The sequence below is a fragment of the Macaca nemestrina genome, chromosome 11 (genome assembly GCF_043159975.1).
Source record: "Macaca nemestrina isolate mMacNem1 chromosome 11, mMacNem.hap1, whole genome shotgun sequence".
In the NCBI taxonomy this organism is placed as follows: Eukaryota; Metazoa; Chordata; class Mammalia; order Primates; family Cercopithecidae; genus Macaca; species Macaca nemestrina.
This window is the reverse complement of record NC_092135.1, coordinates 58,773,431-58,788,350: the sequence shown is the minus strand read 5'-3', so window position 1 is coordinate 58,788,350 and position 14,920 is coordinate 58,773,431. Positions and strand designations below refer to the sequence as shown.

Sequence of the window (14,920 nt, the reverse complement as noted above, 5' to 3'; positions counted from 1 at the left end):
GAGGTTTAGAGCCTTCCTCTGAATTAGGCTTTGATATAAGGAATATGTCTGGTTTGATCTTCTATCCAGACCACTCAAACTTTCTCCCTATCATCAATAAGGTTGTTTTGCTTTCATGTCATTCATGTGTTCACTGGAGTAGCACTTTTTGTTTCCTTCAAGAACTTTTCCTTTGCATTCACAACGTGGCTAACTACTTGGTACACTGTGCCTAAGCTTAGGCCTGTCTTGCCTTTTAACATGCCTTCTTCCTAACTAAGCTTGATCATCTCTAGCTTTAGGTTTAAAGTAAGAAATGTGCAACTCCTCCTTTCACCTGAGCACTTAGAGACCACCGTAGAGATATTAATTGGCCTTGTTTCAGTATTGTTGTGTTTCAGGGAATAGGGAGGCCTGAGGAGACGGAGAGAAATAAGGGCATGGCTGGTCAGTGGTGCAGCCAGAACACACACAGTGTTTATTGATTAAGTCTGCCATCCTTTATGGGCATGGTTTGTGGCACCCAAAATGTTAACGTCAAAGATTCCTGATCACAGATCACCAAAACAGGTATGAAAATAATTTAAAAGTTTGGGCTGGGCACTGTGGCTCATGCCTATAATTCCAACACTTTGAAAGACTGATTGCTTGAGGCCAGGAGTTCAAGACTAGTCAGGGCAATATAGCGAGACCTCGTTTCTACCAAAAATAAAAAAAATTATCTTGACATGGTGGTGTGCACCTGTGGTCGTAGCTACTTGGGAGACTGAGATGGGAGGATTGCTTGAGCACAGGGGGTTGAAGATGCAATGAATTGTGATCGTGCCACTGCACTCCAGCCTGAGTGACAGAGTGAGATTCTGTCTCCAAAAAGAAAAAAAGAAAGAAAAAAGTTTGAAATATTGTGAATTACCAAAATGTGACACAGAGACACAAAGTGGGCACACACTGTTGGATAAAACAGTGCCAATAGACTTGCTTGATGCAGGGTTGCCACAAACCTTCAATGTGAAAAAAATGCAGTATCTGTAAAGTGTAATAATGTGAAGCAGAAGAAAATGAAGTGTGCCTGTATATATACACATTATTAAACCACAAAGAGAAATGAAGTATGCATATATATATATACACACACACACATACACATTATTAAACCACAAAGAGGAATGAAGTATGCATATATATACACACACACACACACACACATTATTAAACCACAAAGAGGAATGAAGTATGCCTGTATAGATACACATTATTAAGCCACAAGGAGGAATGAAGTATGCCTGTATATATATACATTGTTAAGCCACAAAGAGGAATGAAGGACTCATATATGCTATAATATGGATGAACCTCAGAGAAGTTATGCTAATGAAAGAAGCCAGATATAAAAGGTCATCTATTTTATTATTCTATTTGCATGAAATATCTAAAATAGATAAATTTATAGAGACAGAACACAGATTGGTGATAGCCGGAGGCTAAAGGAATTGGGAAATGGGGAGAAATTTGCTTAGTGGAGTGTTTCTTTTTGGCATAAAATGTTTTGGAGCTCAATAGAGATGATGCTTACACAACATTGTGAATGTACTAAATGCCATTGAAATGTTCACTTTAAAATGGTTAATTTTACATAAATAAATTTCCTTTTTTTTCTTTTTTGAGACAGGGTCTCACTCTGTTGCCCAGAATGAAGTGCAGTGGCATGATCTTGGTTCACTGGAATCTCTGCCTCCCCAGCTCAAGTGATCCTACCACCGTAGCCTCCAGAGTAGCTGGAACTACTGGTGTGTGCCACCACACCTGGCTAATTTTTGTATTTTGTTGTAGAGACTGGGTTTCACCATGTTGCCCAGGCTGGTCTCTAACTCCTGGGCTCAAGTGATCTACCTGACTCGGCCTTTCAAAGTGATGGGATTATAGGCGTGAGGCACTGTGCCTGGCCTCAGTAAGTTTCTTAAATAAATCTTAGCCATTTATTATTTTACGAGAATCTGCACAGTTGGCTAGGCTCAGTTCTGTTGATCTGGATGAGGTTTAATGATCTCAAGTGGGCTCATTCATGCATTTGCAGTTAGCTGTGGCATTGATTGTGGGTTGGAAGATCTAGGATGACTTTGACTTGGATGACTTGGCTCTATTCCACACTCTCTCATTCTCCATTAGGGTACCCTGGCTATTTTCAAGGCAGAGGCAGAGGTTGTGATAGCAAGGTCTCTTGAGATGTAAGTTCAGAATTGGCATCCTTATTTGTCTCCATTTAGTTGGTCAAAGCAAATTGCAAGACCAGTTTAGATTCAAGGGGTGAGAAAATAAACTTTATTCCTTAATGGGGAGCCAAAATGTTACTTTACAAAAGAGGTAGATACAGGGAAGGGTGGGGGGAATTTACAGCTGATCTATCATAGTTTTTTATCCCTAGTGCATGGTGTGCACTCAGTAAGTATTTGTTCAATTAATGAATGTCATTGAATTTAGATCAGAAGGGGATCTAGGGTCCTAATTCAACATTTGAAATTATGAGTTCCCATGAGCTGGAAAGAATAAAAAACAACAAAAACAGAATTCTTGGAGGTATTGATATACCATCTCAGATTAGCCTAACTTTTCCAATCATAAATCAGAAACTCTTTCACTGTCTTGCAAGGAGGATGGAATACCCCATCATCATCCTCTCTGGCCCAGCTCTCTCTTTCTCCTCTCTGTTTTGGTTAGGATTTTGAGGACTTCTAGTGTTAAATTCTGAGCTAAAACAAGTTTGGTAGCTATGCTAGTGGTGTGGCTCGCTTAAAAAAACAAATAAACTGAATCTCTAAAAAAACAGTCTGATTTATGGTGTTTGCTGATTTCTATGGTGTAAATAGTCCCATGCTGGCCAATTTCAAGCTACCAGCTTAAAGTGACGAATGCACAGCTGGGAAAAGATGTACATTTTTGCCTCTTGAGAGTCAACAAGAGCCAACTCCAGCTTACCACTGGTTGGCTCTGTGGGGCCCAGCTCAGCAGCACCTTGGCTGCCTTACCTCCTGCTCTTCCAGGACCATCAGAGTCAACAATCGGCTCTGATTTGTTCTTCTGACATTTGAATTGTTTCTTTCACTCATTTACTCAATGATAATTATTGAGCAACTCTCATATACAATTATGTTAGGCCGTGGAGATAAAACGATGAGCAATACGAATATGGTCTTCACTCTTATGGAACTCCCATTCTCCCTAACTGAATCAGTACTTCCAGATCCTCCTGAGGGAGTCCTATATCTCTAAAATTGTGTTCATTGAGAAGGTGTTAGTGTGGTGGGATTTCAATCTAGAGGAAGAATGCCCCTATTTTAAAAAAAGTATTCCATCCGTAGGATGAGAATGTGGTCAGTCACAGAATTGGTATTTACCACAGTCCTTTTGGACTGCTTCTTTCTGGATTAGAACCTAATATTCAATTATAGACCAGCTATATGATTCAGTTTGATGGCATTGCTTCATCACAATCTGAAAAATTATTATTTATTTAAGCATCACACAGAACGCAAAGAAATCAGAAGGCATTTAACAGCTTTACTGCGTCACATAATATTCAATGTAGTGTAATCAATACATAGTATTCTGTAGAAATAAACCATTCAAATTCTCACACATCTGAAGAAAGAAGAGATCATGCTCAGAAGTGCTTTCTTTTCACTGACTGAATGATAAGGACACCCTGGGGGAATCAAATATTCATTTAAAGACAAATACTAAGGCATGTATTATCTTTTCTTTTCAGTTGTATATAATGCTTTTTTGGTATACTATTAACCATGAAGATATGTTTTCTATTTCACTTTGTTACCAACACACAGTGTGGTTTTTTCCTTTTTCCACAGGGGGTGGGAAGGTGGGGGTAGCAGTGGGAGTGGGCAGGTGGGGTGAATCAACATATAAAATATAACTATATATACATATATTTCATATTCTGTTATTTTTATATGTCGATAATATAAAATATGTCTTTTTATATATATATATATATTTCAGATGACTGACTGAAGTTCCTAACACAAATTATGCTTTAGTGAACAAAAAAAATTTGTGATTTATTTACTGTGTCCAGGACCCAAACATAAAGCTTAATACAGTCAGCATCTACGACACTCGCAGCTTTAATATTAATTACATTTGGAAAAGCAGCATAATAGCAATCTTTGTGTGGGACAAGCAGCTGGAAGGCATATTTTCAGAACACAAAGCAGCTGGTTACCCTTGGTAAGTGTAAGGAGATTGACTTGGGAAACAGTAACTCATTCCAGAAAAAGAATGCACTCTGCTCAGCAGTCAAGGTCATAGAGCCTGGAGTCGTCCTAGAAAACAGACTTACTGCTGGGGCAATTTGGTCTAACAAACTGTTATTTCCCCATGCAAAATGCATTGTCCTCCTGCCAAGTCTCATGAGCACGTAAAGAAAAATAACCACTTGTACCAATTGCTTTGGGAACCAGTGTTATTGTGGGCTGTGAGTGATAGGTTGCAGTGAAGTTCTGTGGAGGGCCCCTCAGGGACACAGAATACAAAGATCTGTGTTCTGCTAAATTTCATGAGGACTTGTGTGAGTCTTAAAACCAACTCACTGGCCAGCCTTACCATTGGAAGGAGATGTGCTGAGCAGTGATCACATGTTTCTGTTTGATTCAGAACTGCATGTTGGGAGACTTGGCTGGGGAGAGCTTATGTGGGACTCCTCTTAATACCAAAATTAATTTCTCTTTGCTCCATGTTCCTACAGCACATTATTTCACCTCTAGTGGAGCATACTCTCCATTCAACCTGAACTGAGCATCTCTAGAGAGTGGAAACTATCCTGGTTTATCTTAATATTCTCTCTGTTCTTGATAGGTATAGAGTGAACATTTGTTCAGCTGAAGTGAGAGGAAATTTAATTATTTCACAGGCTTTGCAGTTCCCAGCTGATCACACATTTTCTGTTTAATTAATGGGGCCTTTAGTGGATCTGCTGCCTTGGCTACCTCTGGTACACTTGTGCCTCTTGGGCCTTGCCTCTCTCTCTTTCTATGGGAATAATCCTATCTGTCTTATCCATTTGACAGGATTTTTGGTAAAATCAAATAACAGCATATATAGAATTCTGAAAATTTTGGAAAGGACTTTGAATACTTGTAGTCTTAAATTCCTTCAAGCAGGGAGCTCCAGTGTCATCTCTCCCCAGTAGTCATTTGACTTCTGCTTGAGAGCTGCCAGTGATTCTAGTGGGCAAGATGGTTCAAAGCTATAAAGTGAGATCTGCTAACAACATCCCATTCTTTGTTTCTCAGTAATTAGACAGGAGTGTCTCTCCTATGTCCTTATTCTACCTAGTGACAGAAAAATGAGCCCAGGTTTCTTAGTCATTTTAAGCTCTGCTATTTCAGCCAAACTCATCTCTCTGGTGGCAGAATTTAGTGCCTTGCATGCTTATAAAGTATTGGGCTTCTGGAAGGAGTCTGGTCCTGAAGAAATGCACTACATTGGCACCACTGTGAGACACAGTCCTGCTTGATTCCTGGGCACAGCACCTTTTCACATTGGTACCCACTAGAATGCTCAAGTTCCATTTATCTCAGATCATCAGCCTAGACCAGCAATTCTTAAACTTTTTGGTCTCAAGACGTGTTTACACTCTTAAAAATTATTGAAACCCCAATAATTTGTTTTTATGTGTTATATCTATCAATATTTATCACATTGGAAGTTAAAACAGAGAATTTTGAAATATTTATTGCTTTAAATACAAAAACTATTATGTGCTAACATAAATCACATATTGTTCATGAAAATATATTTTGCAAAATAAAAATTAATGTTGAGTAGATTTAAACATTTCTCCCAATGTCTTTCTATTAAGCCAATATTTGGCTTAATAGAAAATAGATTATCATATCTGTTTCTGCATTCAAACTGTTGTGATATGCTGTTTTGGCTGAAGCATATAAAGGTAGTCTGGCCTCATATAGATGTGCAGTTGGAAAATAGAAAAATACTTAATAGCATTTTCAGACACTGTCCCTATTCTCCTCAATTCTATCCCCACACTCAACAAGTGGTAGTTTTTTTTTTTTTTTTTTTTTAATTATTACGCTTTAAGTTCTGGGGTACATGTGCAGAACGTGCAGGTCTGTTACATAGGTATACACATGCCATGGTGGTTTGCTGCACCCATCAACCCATCATCTACATTAGGTATTTCTCCTAATGCTATCCTTCCCCTAGACCCCACCCCACAAGAGGCCCTTGTATATGATATTCCCCCTCCCTGTGTGCATGTGTTCTCATTGTTCAACTCCCACTTACGAGTGAGAACATGAGGTGTTTGGTTTTCTGTTCTTGTGTTAGGTTGCTGAGAATGATGGTTTCCAGCATCATCCACGTCCCTGCAAAGGACATGAACTCATCCTTTTTATGGATGCATAGTATTCCATATTATATATGTGCCACATTTTCTTTATCTAGTCTATCATTGATAGTATTTGGGTTGGTTCCAAGTCTTTGCTATTGTGAACAGTGCTGCAATAAACAATAAACACTGTCTTCCACAATGGTCGAACTAATTTACACTTCCACCAACAGAGTAAAAGTGTTTCTATTTCTCCACATCTTCTCCATCATCTGTTGTTTCCTTACTTTTCAATGATCACCATTCTAACTGGCATAAGATGGTATCTCATTGTGGTTTTGATTTGCATTTCTCTAATAACCAGTGATGATGAACTTTTTTTCATGCTTGTTGGCTGCATAAATGTCTTCTTTTGAAAAGTGTCTGTTCATATCCTTCGAACAGTTTTTGATGGGTTTTTTTTTTTTTTTCTTATAAATTTGTTTTAAGTTCTTATAGATTCTGGATATTAGCCCTTTGTCAGATGGATAGATTGCAAAAATTTTCTCCCATTCTGTAGGTTGCCTGTTCACTCTGATGATAGTTTCTTTTGCTGTGCAGCTCTTTAATTTAATTAGATCTTGTTTGTCAATTTTGGTTTTTGTTAGCATTGCTTTTGGTGTTTTAGTCATGAAATCTTTGCCCATGCCTATGTCCTGAATGGTATTGCCTAGGTTTTCTTTTATGGTTTTTATGGTTTTAGGTGTTATGTTTAAGTCTTTAATCCATCTTGAGTTAATTTGTGTATAAGGTGTAAGGAAGGGATCCAGTTTCAGCTTTCTGCATATGGCTAGTGAGTTTTCCCAGCACCATTTATTAAATAGGGAATCCTTTCCCTGTTCCTTGTTTTTGTCAGGTTTGTCAAAGATCAGATGGTTGTAGATGTGTGGTATTATTTCTGAGGCCTCTGTTCTGTTCCATTGGTCTATATATCGGTTTTGCTACCAGTACCATGCTGTTTTAGTTACTGTAGCTTTGTAGTGTAGTTTGACGTCAGGTAGTGTGATGCCTCCAGCTTTGTTCCTTCTGCTTAGAAATGTCTTGGCTATGCGAACTCTATTTTGGTTCCATATGAAATTTAAAGTAGTTTTTTCCAATTCTGTGAAGAAAGTCGATGGTAGGTTGATGGGGATAGCATTGAACCTATAAATTACTTTGGGCAGTATCACCATTTTCACAATATTGATTCTTCATATCTGTGAGCATGGAATGTTTTTGCATTTGTTTATGTCCTCTCTTATTTCCTTGAGCAGTGGTTTTTAGTTCTCCTTGAAGAGGTCCTTCACATCCCTTGTAAGTTGGATTCCTAGGTATTTTATTCTCTTTGTAGCAGTTGTGAATGGGAGTTCACTCATGATTTGGCTCTCTGTTTGTCTGTTATTGGTGTATAGGGATGCTTGTGATTTCTGCACATTTATTTTGTATCCTGAGAATTTGCTGAAGTTGCTTATCAGCTGAAGGAGATTTTGGGCTGAGACAATGGGGTTTTCTCAATATAGCATCATGTCATCTGCAAACAGAGATAATTTGACTTCCTCTTTTGCTAATTGAATACCCTTTATTTCTTCCTCTTGCCTGATTGCCCTGGCCAGAACTTCCAATAGTATGTTGAATAGGAGTGGTGAGAGAAGGCATCCTTGTCTTGTGCGAGTTTTCAAAGGGAATGCTTCCAGCTTTTGCCCATTCACTCTGATATTGGCTGTGGGTCTGTCATAAATAGCTCTTATTATTTTGAGATACATACCATCAACACCTAGTTTATTGAGAGTTTTTAGCATGAAGGGCTGTTGAATTTTGTCGAATGCCTTTTTCTGCATCTGTTGAGATAATCATGTGGTTTTTGTCGTTGGTTCTGTTTATGTGATGAATTATGTTTATTGATTTGTGTATGTTGAACCAGCCTTGCATCCCAGGGATGAAACCAACTTGATTGTGGTGGATAAGTTTTTTGATGTGCTGCTGGACTTGGTTTGCCAGTATTTTATTGAGGATTTTTGCATCAATGTTCATCAGGGATATTGACCTGAAATTTGTTTTTGTTGTGTCTCTGCCAGGCTTTGGTATCACGATGATGCTGGCCTCATGAAATGAGTTAGGGAGATTCCCTCTCTTTCTATTGTTTGGAATAGTTTCAGAAGGAATGGTATCAGCTCCTCTTTGTACCTCTGGTAGAATTTGGCTGTGAATCCATCTGGTCCAGTACTTTTTTTGGTCGGTAGGCTATTAATTGCTTCCTCAATTTCAGAACTTGTTATTGGTCTATTCAGGGATTCAACTTCTTCCTGATTTAGTCTTGGGAGGGTGTGTGTATCCAGGAATTTATCCATTTCTTCTAGATTTTCTAGTTTATTTGTGTAGAGGTGTTTATAGTATTCTTTGATGATAATTTGTATTTCTGTGGGATTGGTGGTGACGTCCCCTTTATCTTTTTTTATTGCATCTATTTGATTCTTCTCTCTTTTCTTCTTTATTAGTCTTGCTAGTAGTCTATCAATTTTGTTGATCTTTTCAAAAAACCAGCTTCTGGATTCGTTGATTTTTTGAAGGGTTTTTTGTGTCTCTATCTCCTTCAGTTCTGCTCTGATCTTAATTATTTCTTGTCTTCTGCTAGCTTTTGAATTTGTTTGCTCTTGCTTCCCTGTTTCTTTTAATTGTGATGTTAGGGTGTCAATTTTAGATCTTTCTTGCTTTCTCTTGTGGGCATTTAGTGTTATAAATTTCCCTCTACACACTGCTTTAAATGTGTCCCAGAGATTCTGGTATGTTGTGTCTTTGTTCTTACTGGTTTCAAAGAGCATCTTTATTTCTGCCCTCATTTCATTACGTACCCAGTAGTCATTCAGGAACAGGTTGTTCAGTTTCCACATAGTTGTGTGGTTTTGAGTGAGTTTCTTAATCCTGAGTTCTAATTTGATTGCACTGTGGTCTGAGAGACTGTTATGATTTCCATTCTTTTGCATTTGCTGAGGAAGTGTTTTACTTCCAATTATGTGGTCAATTTTAGAATAAGTGTGATGTGGTGCTGAGAAAAATGTATATTCTGTTGATTTGGGGTGGAGAGTTCTTTAGATGTCTATTAGGTCCGCTTGGTCCAGAGTTGGGTTCAAGTCCTGGATATCCTTGTTAACCTTCTGTCTCGTTGATCTAATATTGACAATGGGGTGTTCAAGTCTCCCACTATTATTGTGTGGGAGTCTCAGTTTCTTTGTAGGTCTCTTAAGAACTTGCTTTATGAATCTGGGTGCTCCCGTATTGGGTGCATATATATTTAGGATAGTTAGCTCATCTTGTTGCATTGATCCCCTTACCATTATGTAGTACCCTTCTTTGTCTCTTTTGATCTTTGTTGGTTTAAAGTCTGTTTTATCAGAGACTAGGATTGCAACCCCTGCTTTTTTTTGCTTTCCATTTGCTTGGTAACTATTCCTCCATCCCTTTATTTTGAGCCTATGTGTGTCTTTGCACATGAGATGGGTCTCCTGAATATAGCACACCAGTGGGTCCTGACTGTTCATCCAATTTGCCAGTCTTTGTCTTTTATTTGGGGCATTTAGCCCATTTACATTTAAGGTTAATATGTTATATGTGAATTTGATCCTGCCATTATTATGCTAGCTGGTTATTTTGCCTATTAATTGATGCAGTTTCTTCATAGCATTGATGGTCTCTACAATTCGGTTTGTTTTTGCAATGGCTGGTACCAGTTGTTCCTTTCCATGTTTAGTGCTTCCCTCAGGAGCTCTTGTAAGACAGGCCTGGTGGTGACAAAATGTCTCAGCATTTGCTTGTCTGTAAAGGATTTTATTTCTCCTTCATTAACGAAGCTTAGTTTTGCTGGATATGAAATTTTGGTTTGAAAATTCTTTTAAGAATGTTGAATATTGGCCCCCACTCTTTTCTGGCTTGTAGGGTTTCTGCTGAGAGATCTGCTGTTAGTTTGATGGTCTTCCCTTTGTGGATAACCCAACTTTTCTCTCTGGGTGTGCTTAACATTTTTTCCTTCATTTCAACCTTGGTGAATCTGGTGATTATATGTCTTGGGGTTGTTCTTCTCTAGGAATAACTTTGTGGTGGTCTCTGTATTTCCTGAATTTGAATTTTGGTCTGCCTTGCTAGGTTAGGAAAGTTCTCCTGGATAATATCCTGAAGAGTGTTTTCCATCTTGGTTCCATTCTCCCCATCACTTTCAGGTACACCAATCAAACGTAGATTTGGTCTTTTTACATAGTCCCATATTTCTTGGAGGCTTTCTTCATTTCTTTTCACTCTTTTTTCTCTAATCTTCTCTTCTCACTTTATTTCATTGAGTTGATATTCAATTTCTGATATCCCTTCTTGTGCTTGATCAATTCAGCTATTGATACTTGTTTATGCTTCATGATGTTCTTGTGCTGTGTTTTTCAGCTCCATCAGGTCATTTATGTTCTTCTCTAAACTAGTTATTCTAGTTAGCAATTCATCTAACCTTTTCTCCACGTTCTTAGCTTCCTTGCATTGGGTTAGAACATGCTCCTTTAGCTCAGAGGAGTTTGTTATTACCCACCTTCTGAAGCCTACTTCTGTCAATTCGTCAAACTCTTCCTCCATCCAGTTTTGTTCCCTTACTGGTGAGGAGTTGTGTTCCTCTGGAGGAGAAGAGGTGTTCCGGTATTTGGAATTTTCAGCCTTTTTGCACTGTTTTCTCCCCATCTTCATGGATTTATCTATCTTTGGTCTTTGAAGTTGGTGACCTTCGGAGGGGGTCTCTGAATTAACGTCATTTTTGTTGATGCTGATACTATTGCTTTCTGTTTGTTAGTTTGTCAGGCCCCTCTGCTGTAGGTCTGCTGGAGTTTGCTGGAGGTCCACTCCAGACCCTGTTTGCCTGGGTATCACCAGCGGAGGCTGCAGAACAGCAAAGATTGCTGCCTGTTCCTTCCTCTGGAAACTTCGTCCCAGAGGGGCACCTGCCAGATGCCAGCCAGAGCTCTCCTGTATGAGGTGTCTGTCAACCCCTACTGGGAGATGTCTCCCCATCAGGAGGCACGGGGGTCAAGGACCCACTTCACTTGAGAGGCAGTCTGTCCCTTGTCAGAGCTCAAACGCTGTTCTGGGAGATCCACTGTTCTCTTCAGAGCTGCCAGGCAGGGACGTTTTAAGTCTGCTGAAGCTGCGTCCACAACAGCCCCTTCCCCCAGGTGCTCTGTCCCTGGGAGGTGGGGGTTTTATCTATAAGTCCCTGACTGGGGATGCTGCCTTTTGTCGGAGATGCCCTGCCCCAGGAGGAGGGGATCTGGAAAGGTAGTCTGGCCACAGAGGCCTTACAGAGCTGTGGTGGGCTCCGCATAGTTGGAACGTCCTGGTGGCTTTGTTTACACTATCAGGGTAAAACTGCCTTCAAGCCTCAGCAATGATGGACACCCCTCCCCACACCAAGCTCGAGTGTCCCAGGTTGAGCTCAGACTGCTGTGCTAGCAGCCAGAATTTCAAGCCAATGGATCTTAGCTTGCTAGGCTCTGTTAGGGTGGGACCCGTGAGGGAGACCACTTGGCTCCCTGGCTTCAGCCCCTTTTCCAGGGGAGTGAACAGTTCTGTCTTGGTGGTGTTCCAGGCGCCACTAGTCTATAAAAAAAAAAAACAAAAAACTTCTGTGTCTAGCTCGGTGTCTGTCCAAATAGCCACCCAGTTTGGTGCTGGAAACCCAGGGCCCTGGTGGCGTAGGCACCGGAGGGAATCTCCTGATCTGTGGGTTGCAAATACCATGGCAAAAGCGCAGTATCTGGGCCTGAGTGCATGGTACAGTCCCTAATGTCGTTCCTTGGCTAGGAGAGGGAGTTCCCAGACCCCTTGCGCTTCCAGGATGAGGCAGTGCCCCACCCTGCTTTGGCTTGCCCTCCTTGGGCTGCACCCACTGTCCAACTAGTCCCAGTGAGATGAACCAGGTACCTCAATTGGAAATGCAGAAATCACCTGCCTTCTGTGTTGATCTTGCTGGGAGCTGCAGACCGGAGATGTTCCTATTCAGCCATCTTGCCAGCAATCCCCGGTAGTTTCTAAAGGTTAGTTGCAATGTGGAAGCTGAAACCATAGCAATAAATATTTTCTATTCTGTCACATTAAAATCCATTGGTTTATCTTGTACTTAGGATACATCTTTTACTCATACATAATTTCATAACATCATGTCCTGGTCTTTTGGAAAATTGGTTTACTCAGTTATGCAAATCTTCTAAGTGCTAACACATTTCATTATATAACATCCAAACTCACAGTCATTAACGTCATCAATCCATTAATGTCATCTATTTCATGAGAAAGGTCATTAAGTACCAGGATGCTATCAAGCTCACAGGGTTGGATACAAGTTTTCAAAAATTTTTTACTTGAAAGCAAAAACTGAGTTATGGGCAACAAATTCTGTTAATTGTTTTCTTTGACATGCCAGACTCAGTTGATTCATTTTCAAGAAAATACTCAAAAATACTCAAGTCTGCCAATACTGAAATCTGAATAGTCATAATCTTTCAGTCTTTTAGGGGAATAAAAATGCTGTTCTGTGAAAAAAAGCACTTAGTTCAGACTGCAACTCAGTTGCACTCCTGCTTTACCTTTTTTTTTTTTTTTTTTTGAGACAGAGTCTTGCTCTGTCACTTGGACTGGAGTGCAGTGGTGTAAATATAGTTCACTGCAGCCTCAAGCTCCTGGGCTCAAGCATTCCTCCTGCCTTACCTTCCCAATTAGCTAGAACTATAGGCATGCACTACCATGCCCGGCTATTTTGTTTTTTTGTTTTTAGAAATAGGATCTTGGTACATTGCCCAGGCTGGTCTCAAACTCCTGGCCTCAAGTGACCTTCCCACCTTGGCCTCCCAAAGTGTTGGGATTACAGCTGTGAGCCACTGCTCACTGCCCAATCCTCTGCATTTTCCCTACCCAACCATTGCATTTTGAAATGCAGCAAAAGTGCTTTATACATACTATCTGTTTTAGTCTGTTTTCACACTGCTGATAAAGACATAGAGCCTGGGAAGAAAAAGAGGTTTAATTGGACTTACAGTTCCAAATGGCTAGGGAGGCGTCAGAATCATGGTGGGAGGTGAAAGGCACTTCTTACATGGCAGCGGCAAGAGAATAATGAGGAAGAAGTAAAAGCGGAAACCCCTGATAAACCCATCAGATCTCATGAGACTTAATTCACATTACCAGATTAGCACAGGAAAGACCGGCCCCCATGATTCAGTTACCTCCCCCTGGGTCCCTCCCACAATATGTGGTAAGTCTGGGAGATACAATTCAAGTTGAGATTTGGGTGGGGACACAGCCAAACCATATCACTGTCCATTTCCTCCCATGGGATATTAAAAATACTCATACTCAAGACATTTAATAAAATTTTAATTTGTACTGTATTATCAAAGACATTCTTAAGTGAAACTGGCTTATTTTTTGTTTAATTAAATGTGAGTGTGTGGTGATAAAGGATACAATGACAACTAGTACAGTTTGGTGCCACTGCCTTGATTCAGGCTAAAGTACCAGCAGTTTAACTCACTGTTCCTTTTGCATCATCAGTGCAAATATCAGCACCATGAACAAGGCAAGCAGCATCTTAGTATTAATATGAGAATAGTTTCAACCCCATGGATGTCCCGAGAGGATCTCAGTGACCCTTGACAGTCTGTGAACCACACTGATTACTGCTAGCTTGGACACACAGAGCCCTCCTCATTCTAACTGGGAGGCTTCCAGTCTTTCCAGCCCTCTCATAGCCATGTTCAAACACTTGGCCTTGGGGAAGGACATTGGTTTGTTCCCCATGTTTTTAAGGGGGCATGAGGAATTTGCAAGGCTCCTCAGGTCCCTTGGGCCCAGCATCAGGTGCAGTACTGTTATTCCTTCTGTTATACTGTGGTACAGGCATCCTGAGAAGGTCCTCATCATAAGGAAGTCCTGTCAGCTCTCAGGTCCCCAGCTTTGTGTATGAGTGGGTTTGTTTTCATTAATATCGGAGCTTGGTGGGCATTTACCCTCTCAGGCACACTCCTCAACATTCTAATATTGAACCCAAATCTGCCTATTCATGCATTGACATAAATCCCATCTTTTGGACTTAAAAAAGCAATTCAAATCCTTTACAAAAATCATCCTTTTGATTTTTTCAAAAAGGCTATCAAAACCTCCCTGTCACTTCTATTCTCAAAAAATAAATGATATAATGGGAATGAGATGGACATGGGTTTAAGTTTTCCACAGTCCCTTGAAGTGTGACCTTGGGCAAGTCACTTCATTTCTTTTGTTTCTGGTTCATTATCTCTAAAGCAGAGATAATAATTCTTAACTCCTAAGGTGCTATGGTGATTTCAGTGTTTTAAGGAGGGGTCCCCAACCCCAGGGCTGCAGACTGGTATCAGTTTGTGGCCTGTTAGGAACTGGGCAGCATAGCAGGAGGTGAGCCGCATTACCACCTGAGCTCTGCCTCTAGTCAAATCAGTGGAGGCATTCGATTCTCATAGGAGTGTAAACCCTATTGTGGACTGGCATGTGAGGGATCTAGGTTGC

General features: G+C 40.2%; 1 long non-coding RNA gene across 1 annotated transcript in view; it reads right to left on the bottom strand.

The window, feature by feature from the left end:
* Nucleotides 1–11,402: 11,402 nt before the first annotated feature.
* LOC105493166 (uncharacterized) overlaps nt 11,403–14,920 on the bottom strand; it is an 88,122-nt gene continuing 84,604 nt past the window's right edge. The window contains exon 5 of the long non-coding RNA XR_011609809.1: nt 11,403–12,439. This is a non-coding gene — a long non-coding RNA (uncharacterized lncRNA). The remainder of the gene's footprint in view (nt 12,440–14,920) is intronic.